Source organism: Phalangium opilio, unplaced genomic scaffold (assembly GCF_054372755.1).
Source record: "Phalangium opilio isolate 3A_F unplaced genomic scaffold, DU_Popi_V2 ptg000019l_1, whole genome shotgun sequence".
Lineage (NCBI taxonomy): Eukaryota > Metazoa > Arthropoda > Arachnida > Opiliones > Phalangiidae > Phalangium > Phalangium opilio.
This window is the reverse complement of record NW_028324152.1, coordinates 5,477,667-5,489,404: the sequence shown is the minus strand read 5'-3', so window position 1 is coordinate 5,489,404 and position 11,738 is coordinate 5,477,667. Positions and strand designations below refer to the sequence as shown.

Here is an 11,738-nt window from a genome sequence, read left to right as displayed (position 1 = left end):
TTGAAGAAAAAAAACATGCGATTTTTTCCTTACATTTTTGAATGCATTTTTTTCTGGACAAAGTTTTGACCGAATTTAGCTTAAATACTTATAAAATACTCATTAAAAGTGATTTCATCTCGATTGATCAATAAATAAAAATGTACCTCGATTATTAGTACCATTTTCAAAATCGACGTTTCTCGACCAGAAAAGCACATTTTGAGTTTTTTTTTCACTATTTTCAAATATAATCACTGAAACCATTATTTTTGTACTTTTTGCTTTAATTCAAGCAAATATAACAATATTCATTCAAAAAACTGTTAAAATTCAATTTTCAGTAAAAAATCGCTGTCACGGATTTTGTATCTTGAAGAAAAAAAACATGCGATTTTTTCGGTACACTTTTGATTGCATTTTTTTCTGGACAAATTTTTGACCGAATTCAGCTTAATTACCTATAAAATACTCATTAAAAGTGACTTCATCTCGATTGATCAATAAATAAAAATGTACCTCGATTATTAGTACCATTTTCAAAATCGACGTTTCTCGGCCAGAGAAGCATATTTTGAGTCTTTCTTCACTATTTTCAAATATAACCACTGAAACCATTATATTTGTACTTTTTGCTTTAATTCAAGCAAATATAACGATATTCATTCAAAAAACTGTTAAAATTCAATTTTCAGTAAAAAATCGCTGTCACGGATTTTGCATCTTGAAGAAAAAAAACATGCAATTTTTTCGGTACACTTTTGATTGCATTTTTTTCTGGACAAATTTTTGACCGAATTCAGCTTAATTACCTATAAAATACTCATTAAAAGTGACTTTATCTCGATTGATCAATAAATAAAAATGAACCTCGATTATTAGTACAATTTTCAAAATCGACGTTTCTCGGCCAGAGAAGCATATTTTGAGTTTTTTTCACTTTTTTCAAATATAACCAATGAAACCATTATTTTTGTACTTTTTGCTTTAATTCAAGCAAATGTAACGATATTCATTCAAAAAACTGTTCAAAGTCAATTTTCAATAAGAAATCCTTGTCACGGATTTTTTATCTTGAAGAAAAAAAACATGCGATTTTTTCGGTACACTTTTGAATGCATTTTTTTCTGGACAAATTTTTGACCGAATTTAGCTTAATTACTTATAAAATACTCATTAAAAGTGACTTCATCTCGATTGATCAATAAATAAAAATGTACCTCGATTTTTAATATTATTTCCAAAATCGACGTTTCACGGCCAGAGAAGCATATTTTGAGTATTTCTTCACTATTTTCAAATATAACCACTGAAACCATTATATTTGTACTTTTTGCTTTAATTCAAGCAAATATAACAATATTCATTCAAAAAACTGTTAAAATTCAATTTTCAGTAAAAAATCGCTGTCACGGATTTTGCATCTTGAAGAAAAAAAACATGCGATTTTTTCGGTACACTTTTGATTGCATTTTTTTCTGGACAAATTTTTGACCGAATTCAGCTTAATTACCTATAAAATACTCATTAAAAGTGACTTCATCTCGATTGATCAATAAATAAAAATGTACCTCGATTATTAGTACAATTTTCAAAATCGACGTTTCTCGGCCAGAGAAGCATATTTTGAGTTTTTTTCACTTTTTTCAAATATAACCAATGAAACCATTATTTTTGTACTTTTTGCTTTAATTCAAGCAAATGTAACGATATTCATTCAAAAAACTGTTCAAATTCAATTTTCAATAAGAAATCCTTGTCACGGATTTTTTATCTTGAAAAAAAAAATCATGCGATTTTTTCGGTACACTTTTGAATGCATTTTTTTCTGGACAAATTTTTGACCGAATTCAGCTTAAATACTTATATAATACTCATTAAAAGTGATTTCATCTCGATTGATCAATAAATAAAAATGTACCTCGATTATTAGTACCATTTTCAAAATCGACGTTTCTCGACCAGAAAAGCACATTTTGAGTTTTTTTTTCACTATTTTCAAATATAACCAATGAAACCATTATTTTTGTACTTTTTGCTTTAATTCATGCAAATGTAACGATATTCATTCAAAAAACTGTTAAAATTCAATATTCAATAAGAAATCGTTGTCACGGATTTTGTATCTTGAATAAAAAAAACATGCGATTTTTTCGGTACATTTTTGAATGCATTTTTTTCTGGACATATTTTTGACCGAATTTAGCTTAATTACCTATAAAATACTCATTAAAAGTGACTTCATCTCGATTGATCAATAAATAAAAATTTACCCCGATTTTTAATATTATTTCCAAAATCGACGTTTCACGGCCAGAGAAGCATATTTTGAGTATTTCTTCACTATTTTCAAATATAACCACTGAAACCATTATATTTGTACTTTTTGCTTTAATTGAAGCAAATATAACAATATTCATTCAAAAAACTGTTAAAATTCAATTTTCAGTAAAAAACCGCTGTCACAGATTTTGCATCTTGAAGAATAAAAACATGCGATTTTTTCGGTACACTTTTGATTGCATTTTTTTCTGGACAAATTTTTGACCGAATTCAGCTTAATTACCTATAAAATACTCATTAAAAGTGACTTCATCTCGATTGATCAATAAATAAAAATGTACCTCGATTATTAATACCATTTTCAAAATCGACGTTTCTCGACCAGAAAAGCACATTTTGAGTTTTTTTCACTTTTTTCAAATATAACCAATGAAACCATTATTTTTGTACTTTTTGCTTTAATTCAAGCAAATGTAACATATTCATTCAAAAAACTGTTCAAATTCAATTTTCAATAAGAAATCCTTGTCACGGATTTTTTATCTTGAAAAAAAAAATCATGCGATTTTTTCGGTACACTTTTGAATGCATTTTTTTCTGGACAAATTTTTGACCGAATTCAGCTTAAATACTTATATAATACTCATTAAAAGTGATTTCATCTCGATTGATCAATAAATAAAAATGTACCTCGATTTTTAATAACATTTTCAAAATCGACGTTTCTCGGCAAGAGAAGCATATTTTGAGTATTTCTTCACTATTTTCAAATATAACCACTGAAACCAATATTTTTGTACTTTTTGCTTTAATTCAAGCAAATATAACAATATTCATTCAAAAAACTGGTAAAATTCAATTTTCAGTAAAAAGTCGCTGTCACGGATTGTGTATCTTGAAGAAAAAAAACATGCGATTTTTTCGGTACACTTTTGATTGCATTTTTTTCTGGACAAATTTTTGACCGAATTCAGCTTAATTACCTATAAAATACTCATTAAAAGTGACTTCATCTCGATTGATCAATAAATAAAAATGTACCTCGATTATTAGTACCATTTTCAAAATCGACGTTTCTCGACCAGAGAAGCACATTTTGAGTTTTTTTTCACTATTTTCAAATATAATCACTGAAACCATTATTTTTGTTCTTTTTGCTTTAATTCAAGCAAATATAACGATATTCATTCAAAAAACTGTTAAAATTCAATTTTCAATAAGAAAGCGTCGTCATGGATTTTTTATCTTGAAAAAAAATCATGCGATTTTTTCGGTACACTTTTGAACGCATTTTTATCTGGACAAATTTTTGACCGAATTCAGCTTAAATACTTATATAATACTCATTAAAAGTGATTTCATCTCGATTGATCAATAAATAAAAATGTACCTCGATTATTAGTACCATTTTCAAAATCGACGTTTCTCGACCAGAAAAGCACATTTTGAGTTTTTTTCACTATTTTCAAATATAACCAATGAAACCATTATTTTTGTACTTTTTGCTTTAATTCATGCAAATGTAACGATATATTCATTCAAAAAACTGTTCAAATTCAATTTTCAATAAGAAATCGTTGTCACGGATTTTGTATCTTGAAGAAAAAAAACATGCGATTTTTCGGTACACTTCTTAATGCATTTTTTTCTGGACAAATTTTTGACCTACTTCACCTTAATTACCTATAAAATACTCATTAAAAGTGATTTCATCTCGATTGAGACCTTGCAACACCGTGTTGTGGTATCTCAAATGTAACGTAAAAAGCCAAAGTTTTTCCACAATTCCTGACGACCATATAATTTTTGGGGTTCCGTGGCGCACTGGTTAGCGCGCTCAGATGTTATTCAAAAGGCTGTTGGTTCGAGCCCACCCGGGAGCGGTGATGTGAGGTCTCAGATGTAACGTAAAAAGTCAGAGTTTTTCCATAATACCTGACGACCATTTAATTTTTGGGCTACCGTGGCGCAATGGTTAGCGCGTTCGGCTGTTAACCGAAAAGTTGGTGGTTCGAGCCCATCCGGGAGCGGTGTTGTGAGGTCTTAGATGTAACGTAAAATTCAAAGTTTTTCCACAATACCTGACGACCATTTCATTTCTGAGCTTCCTTGGCTCCATGGTTAGCGCGTTCGGATGTTAACCAAAAGGTTGGTGGTTCGAGGCCACCCGGGAGCGGTGTTGTGAAGTCTCAAATGTAACGTAAAAAGCCAAAGTTTTTCCACAATACCTGGCGACCATTTAATTTTTGTGCTTGCGTGGCGCAATGGTTAGCGCGTTCGGCTGTTAACCGAGAGGCTAGTGGTTCGAGCCCACCCGGAAGTGGTGTTGTGGGGTCTCAGAAGTAGCGTAAAAAGTCAAAACTTTTCCACATAACGTGACAACCATTTAATTTCTGAGCTTCCGTGGTTAGCGCGTTCGGCTGTTAACCAATAGGTTTGTGGTTCGAGCCCACCTGGGAGCGGTGTTGTGGGATCTCAAATGTAACGTAAAAAGCCAAAGTTTTTCCACAATACCTGACGACCATTTAATTTTTGGGCTTCCGTGGCGCAATGGTTAGCGCGTTCGGCTGTTAACCGAAAAGTTGGTGGTTCGAGCTCATCCGTGAGCGGTGTTGTGAGGTCTCAGATGTGACGTAAAATGGCAAAACTTTTCCAAAATACGTGACAACCATTTAATTTCTGAGCTTCCGTGGCTCAATGGTTACCGCGTTCAGCTGTTAACCAATAGGTTTATGGTTCGAGGCCACCCGGGAGCGGTGTTGTGGGATCTCAAATGTAACGTAAAAAGCCAAAGCTTTTCCACAATACCTGACGACCATTTAATTTCTGAGCTTCCGTGGCTCAATGGTTAGCGGGTTCGGCTGTTAACCAATAGGTTGGTGGTTCGAGCCCACCTGGGAGCGGTGTTGTGGGATCTCAAATGTGACGTAGAAAGTCAAAGTTTTTCCACAATACCTGACGACCTTTTAATTTTTGGGCTTCCGTGGCGCAATGGTTAGCGCTTTCGGCTGTTAACCGAAAGGTTGGTGGTTCGAGCCCATTCGGGAGCGGTGTTGTGAGGTCTCAGATGTGACGTAAAAAGTCAAAGTTTCTCCACAATACCTGACGACCATTTCATTTCTGAGCTTTCTTGGCTCCATGGTTAGCTCGTTCGTATGTTAACCAAAAGTTTGGTGGTTCGAGCACACCCGGGAGAGGTGTTGTGCGGTCTCAGATGTAGCGTAAAATGTCAAAACCTTTCCATAATACGTGACAACCATTTAATTTCTGAGCTTCCGTGGCTCAATGGTTAGCGCGTTCGGCTGTTAACCAATAGGTTTGTGGTTCGAGCCCACCCGGGAGCGGTGTTGTGGGATCTCAAATGTAACGTAAAATGTGAAAACTTTTCCACAATACCTGACGACCATTTAATTTTTGGGCTTCCGTGGCGCAATGGTTAGCGCGTTCGGCTGTTAACCGTAAAGTTGGTGGTTCGAGCCCATCCGGGAGCGGTGATGTGAGGTCTTAGATGTAACGTAAAATTCAGAGTTTTTCCACAATATCTGACGAACATTTAATTTTTGAGCTTCCGTGGCGCAATGGTTAGCGCGTTCAGCTGTTAACCAATAGGTTGGTGGTTCGAGCCCACCTAGGAGCGGTGTTGTGGGATCTCAAATGTGACGTAAAAAGTCAAAGTTTTTCCACAATACCTGACGACCTTTTAGTTTTTGGGCTTCCGTGGCGCAATGGTTAGCGCGTTCGGCTGTTAACCGAAAGGTTGGTGGTTCGAGCCCATTCGGGAGCGGTGTTGTGAGGTCTCAGATGTGACGTAAAAAGTCAAAGTTTCTCCACAATACCTGACGACCATTTCATTTCTGAGCTTTCTTGGCTCCATGGTTAGCTCGTTCGGATGTTAACCAAAAGTTTGGTGGTTCGAGCACACCCGGGAGAGGTGTTGTGCGGTCTCAGATGTAGCGTAAAATGTCAAAACCTTTCCATAATACGTGACAACCATTTAATTTCTGAGCTTCCGTGGCTCAATGGTTAGCGCGTTCGGCTGTTAACCAATAGGTTTGTGGTTCGAGCCCACCCGGGAGCGGTGTTGTGGGATCTCAAATGTAACGTAAAATGTGAAAACTTTTCCACAATACCTGACGACCATTTAATTTTTGGGCTTCCGTGGCGCAATAGTTAGCGCGTTCGGCTGTTAACCGTAAAGTTGGGGGTTCGAGCCCATCCGGGAGCGGTGATGTGAGGCCTTAGATGTAACGTAAAATTCAGAGTTTTTCCACAATATCTGACGAACATTTAATTTTTGAGCTTCCGTGGCGCAATGGTTAGCGCGTTCAGCTGTTAACCAATAGGTTGGTGGTTCGAGCCCACCTGGGAGCGGTGTTGTGGGATCTCAAATGTGACGTAAAAAGTCAAAGTTTTTCCACAATACCTGACGACCTTTTAGTTTTTGGGCTTCCGTGGCGCAATGGTTAGCGCGTTCGGCTGTTAACCGAAAGGTTGGTGGTTCGAGCCCATTCGGGAGCGGTGTTGTGAGGTCTCAGATGTGACGTAAAAAGTCAAAGTTTCTCCACAATACCTGACGACCATTTCATTTCTGAGCTTTCTTGGCTCCATGGTTAGCTCGTTCGGATGTTAACCAAAAGTTTGGTGGTTCGAGCACACCCGGGAGAGGTGTTGTGCGGTCTCAGATGTAGCGTAAAATGTCAAAACCTTTCCATAATACGTGACAACCATTTAATTTCTGAGCTTCCGTGGCTCAATGGTTAGCGCGTTCGGCTGTTAACCAATAGGTTTGTGGTTCGAGCCCACCCGGGAGCGGTGTTGTGGGATCTCAAATGTAACGTAAAATGTGAAAACTTTTCCACAATACCTGACGACCATTTAATTTTTGGGCTTCCGTGGCGCAATAGTTAGCGCGTTCGGCTGTTAACCGTAAAGTTGGGGGTTCGAGCCCATCCGGGAGCGGTGATGTGAGGCCTTAGATGTAACGTAAAATTCTGAGTTTTTCCACAATATCTGACGAACATTTAATTTTTGAGCTTCCGTGGCGCAATGGTTAGCGCGTTCAGCTGTTAACCAATAGGTTGGTGGTTCGAGCCCACCTGGGAGCGGTGTTGTGGGATCTCAAATGTGACGTACAAAGTCAAAGTTTTTCCACAATACCTGACGACCTTTTAATTTTTGGGCTTCCGTGGCGCAATGGTTAGCGCGTTCGGCTGTTAACCGTAAAGTTGGTGGTTCGAGCCCATCCGGGAGCGGTGATGTGAGGTCTTAGATTCAACGTAAAATTCAGAGTTTTTCCACAATATCTGACGAACATTTAATTTTTGAGCTTCCGTGGCGCAATGCTTAGCGCGTTCAGCTGTTATTCAAAAGGTTTGTGGTTCGAGCCCATCCGGGAGCGGTGTTTTGAGGTCTTAGATGTTACGTAAAATTCAGAGTTTTTCCACAATAACTGACGAACATTAAATTTTTGAGCTTCCGTGGCGCAATGGTTAGCGCGTTCGGCTGTTAACCAAAACGTTGGTGGTTCGAGCCCATCCGGGAGCGGTGTTGAAAGGTCTCAGACGCGACGTAAAAAGTCGATGTTTTTCCACAATACCTGACGACCATTTCATTTCTGAGCTTCCTTGGCTCCATGGTTAGCGCGTTCGGATGTTAACCAAAAGGTTTGTGGTTCGAGCCCATCCGGGAGCGGTGTTGTGAAGTCTCAAATGTAACGTAAAAAGCCAAAGTTTTTCCACAATACCTGACGACCATTTGATTTTTGGGCTTCCGTGGCGCAATGGTTAGCGCGTTCGGCTGTTAACCGAGAGGCTGGTGGTTCGAGCTCACCCGGAAGTGGTGTTGTGGGGTCTCAGAAGTAGCGTAAAAAGTCAAAACTTTTCCACATAACGTGACAACCATTTAATTTCTGAGCTTCCGTGGCTCAATGGTTAGCGCGTTTGGCTGTAAACCAATAGGTTTGTGTTTCGAGCCCACCCGGGAGCGGTGTTGTGGCATCTCAAATGTAACGTAAAAAGCCGAAGTTTTTCCACAATACCTGATGAACATTTAATTTTTGGGGTTCCGTGGCGCAATGGTTAGCGCGTTCAGCTGTTAACCGGAAGGTTGGTGGTTCGAGCCCATCCGGGAGCGGTGTTGTGAGGTCTTAGATGTAACGTAAAATTCAGAGTTTTTCCACAATACCTGACGAACATTTAATTTTTGAGCTTCCGTGGCGCAATGGTTAGCGCCGTCGGCTGTTAACCGAAAGGTTGGTTGTTCGAAACCATCCGGGATCGGTGTTTTGAGGTCTTAGATGTAACGTAAAATTCAGAGTTTTTCCACAATAACTGACGAACATTAAATTTTTGAGCTTCCGTGGCGCAATGGTTAGCGCGTTCAGCTGTTAACCGAAAGGTTGGTGGTTCGAGCCTATTCGGGAGCGGTGTTGTGAGGTCTCAGATGTGACGTAAAAAGTCAAAGTTTTTCCACAATACCTGACGACCATTTAATTTTTGGGCTTTTAATTTTCTGTTAGCGCGTTCGGCTGTTAACCAAAACGTTGGTGGATCGAGCCCACCCGAGAGCGGTGTTGTGAGATCTCAAATGTAACGTAAAAATCCAAAGTTTTTCCACAATACCTGACGAACATTTAATCTTTGGGCTTCCGTCGGCTGTTAACCGAAAGGTTGGTGGTTCGAGCCCATCCGGGAGCGGTGTTGAAAGGTCTCAGATGTGACGTAAAAAGTCCAAACTTTTCCACATAACGTGACAACCATTTAATTTCTGAGCTTCCGTGGCTCAATGGTTAGCGCGTTCGGCTGTTAACCAATAGGTTTGTGTTTCGAGTCCACCCGGGAGCGGTGTTGTGGGATCTCAAATGTAACGTAAAAAGCCAAAGTTTTTCCACAATACCTGAAGAACATTTAATTTTTGGGCTTCCGTGGCGCAATGGTTAGCGCGTTCAGCTGTTAACCGAAAGGTTGGTGGTTCGAGCCCATCCGGGAGCGGTGTTGTGAGGTCTCAGATGTAGCGTAAACAGTCAAAACTTTTCCACAATACGTGACAACCATTTAATTTCTGAGCTTCCGTGGCTCAATGGTTAGCGCGTTCGGCTGTTAACCAATAGGTTGGTGGTTCGAGCCAACCCGGGAGCGGTGTTGTGGGATCTCAAATGTAATGTAAAATGCCAAAGTTTTTCCACAATACCTGACGACCATTTAATTTTTGGGCTTCCGTGGCGCAATGGTTAGCGCGTTCGGCTGTTAACCAATAGGTTGGTGGTTCGAGCCAACCCGGGAGCGGTGTTGTGGGATCTCAAATGTAATGTAAAATGCCAAAGTTTTTCCACAATACCTGACGACCATTTAATTTTTGGGCTTCCGTGGCGCAATGGTTAGCGCGTTCGGCTGGTAACTGAAAGGTTGGTGGTTCGAGACCCATCCGGGTGCGGTGTTGTGAGGTCTCAGATGTGAGGTAAAAAGTCAAAGTTTTTCCACAATACCTGGCGAACATTTAATTTTTGGGCTTCCGTGGCGCAATGGTTTGCGCATTCGGCTGTTAACCGAAAGGTTGGTGGTTCGAGCCCACCCGGGAGCGGTGTTGTGAGATCTCACATGTAACGTAAAAAGTCAAAGTTTTTCCACAATACCTGACGACCTTTTAATTTTTGGGCTTCCGTTGCGCAATGGTTAGCGCCGTCGGCTGTTAACCAAAAGGTTTGTGGTTCGAGCCCATCCGGGAGCGGTGTTGTGAGGTCTTAGATGTGACGAAAAAAGTCAAAATTTTTCCACAATACCTGACGACCATTTAATCTTGGGCTTCCGTGGCGTAATGGTTAGCGCGTTCGGCTGTTAACCGAAAGGTTGGTGGTTCGAGCCCACCAGGGAGCGGTGTTGTGAAGTCTCAAATGTAACGTAAAAAGCCAAAGTTTTTCCACAATACCTGACGACCATTTGATTTTTGGGCTTCCGTGGCGCAATGGTTAGCGCGTTCGGCTGTTAACCGAGAGGCTGGTGGTTAGGGCCCACCCGGAAGTGGTGTTGTGGGGTCTCAGAATTAGCGTAAAAATTCAAAACTTTTCCACATAACGTGACAACCATTTAATTTCTGACCTTCCGTGGCTCAATGGTTAGCGCGTTCGGCTGTTAACGAATACGTTTGTGTTTCGAGCCAACCCGGGAGCGGTGTTGTGGGATCTCAAATGTAACGTAAAAAGCCAAAGTTTTTCCACAATACCTGACGAACATTTAAATTCTGGGCTTCCGTGGCGCAATGGTTAGCGCGTTCGGCTGTTAACCCAGAGGCTGGTGGTTCGAGCCCACCCGGAAGTGGTGTTGTGGGGTCTCATATGTAGCGTAAACAGTCCAAACCTTTCCACAATACGTGACAACCATTTAATTTCTGAGCTTCCGTGGCTCAATGGTTAGCGCGTTCGGCTGTTTACCAATAGGTTGGTGGTTCGAGCCAACCCGGGAGCGGTTTTGTGTGATCTCATATGTAATGTAAAATGCCAAAGTTTTTCCACAATACCTGACGACCATTTAATTTTTGGGCTTCCGTGGCGCCATGGTTAGCGCGTTCGGCTGTTAACCGAAAAGTTGGTGGTTCGAGCCCATCCGTGAGCGGTGTTGTGAGGTCTCAGATGTGACGTAAAAAGTCGAAGTTTTTCCACAATACCTGACGAACATTTAATTTTTGGGCTTCCGTGGCGCAATGGTTTGCGCGTTTGGCTGTTAACCGAAAGGTTGGTGGTTCGAGCCCACCCGGGAGCGGTGTTGTGGGATCTCAAATGTAATGTAAAATGCCAAAGTTTTTCCACAATACCTGACGACCATTTAATTTTTGGGCTTCCGTGGCGCAATGGTTAGCGCGTTCGGCTGTTAACCAATAGGTTGGTGGTTCGAGCCAACCCGGGAGCGGTGTTGTGGGATCTCAAATGTAATGTAAAATGCCAAAGTTTTTCCACAATACCTGACGACCATTTAATTTTTGGGCTTCCGTGGCGCAATGGTTAGCGCGTTCGGCTGGTAACTGAAAGGTTGGTGGTTCGAGACCCATCCGGGTGCGGTGTTGTGAGGTCTCAGATGTGAGGTAAAAAGTCAAAGTTTTTCCACAATACCTGGCGAACATTTAATTTTTGGGCTTCCGTGGCGCAATGGTTTGCGCATTCGGCTGTTAACCGAAAGGTTGGTGGTTCGAGCCCACCCGGGAGCGGTGTTGTGAGATCTCACATGTAACGTAAAAAGTCAAAGTTTTTCCACAATACCTGACGACCTTTTAATTTTTGGGCTTCCGTTGCGCAATGGTTAGCGCCGTCGGCTGTTAACCAAAAGGTTTGTGGTTCGAGCCCATCCGGGAGCGGTGTTGTGAGGTCTTAGATGTGACGAAAAAAGTCAAAATTTTTCCACAATACCTGACGACCATTTAATCTTGGGCTTCCGTGGCGTAATGGTTAGCGCGTTCGGCTGTTAACCGAAAGGTTGGTGGTTCGAGCC

The 11,738-nt window shown here is 40.5% G+C and overlaps 2 non-coding genes across 2 annotated transcripts; both read left to right on the top strand.

The window, feature by feature from the left end:
* Positions 1 to 9,619: 9,619 nt before the first annotated feature.
* Positions 9,620 to 9,693, top strand: TRNAT-GGU (transfer RNA threonine (anticodon GGU)). The gene has a single exon. It is a non-coding gene; the product is annotated as a tRNA-Thr (tRNA).
* A 1,543-nt stretch (positions 9,694 to 11,236) lies between these two features.
* On the top strand, positions 11,237 to 11,310 carry TRNAT-GGU (transfer RNA threonine (anticodon GGU)). Its single transcript has one exon. It is a non-coding gene; the product is annotated as a tRNA-Thr (tRNA).
* Positions 11,311 to 11,738: the final 428 nt, after the last annotated feature.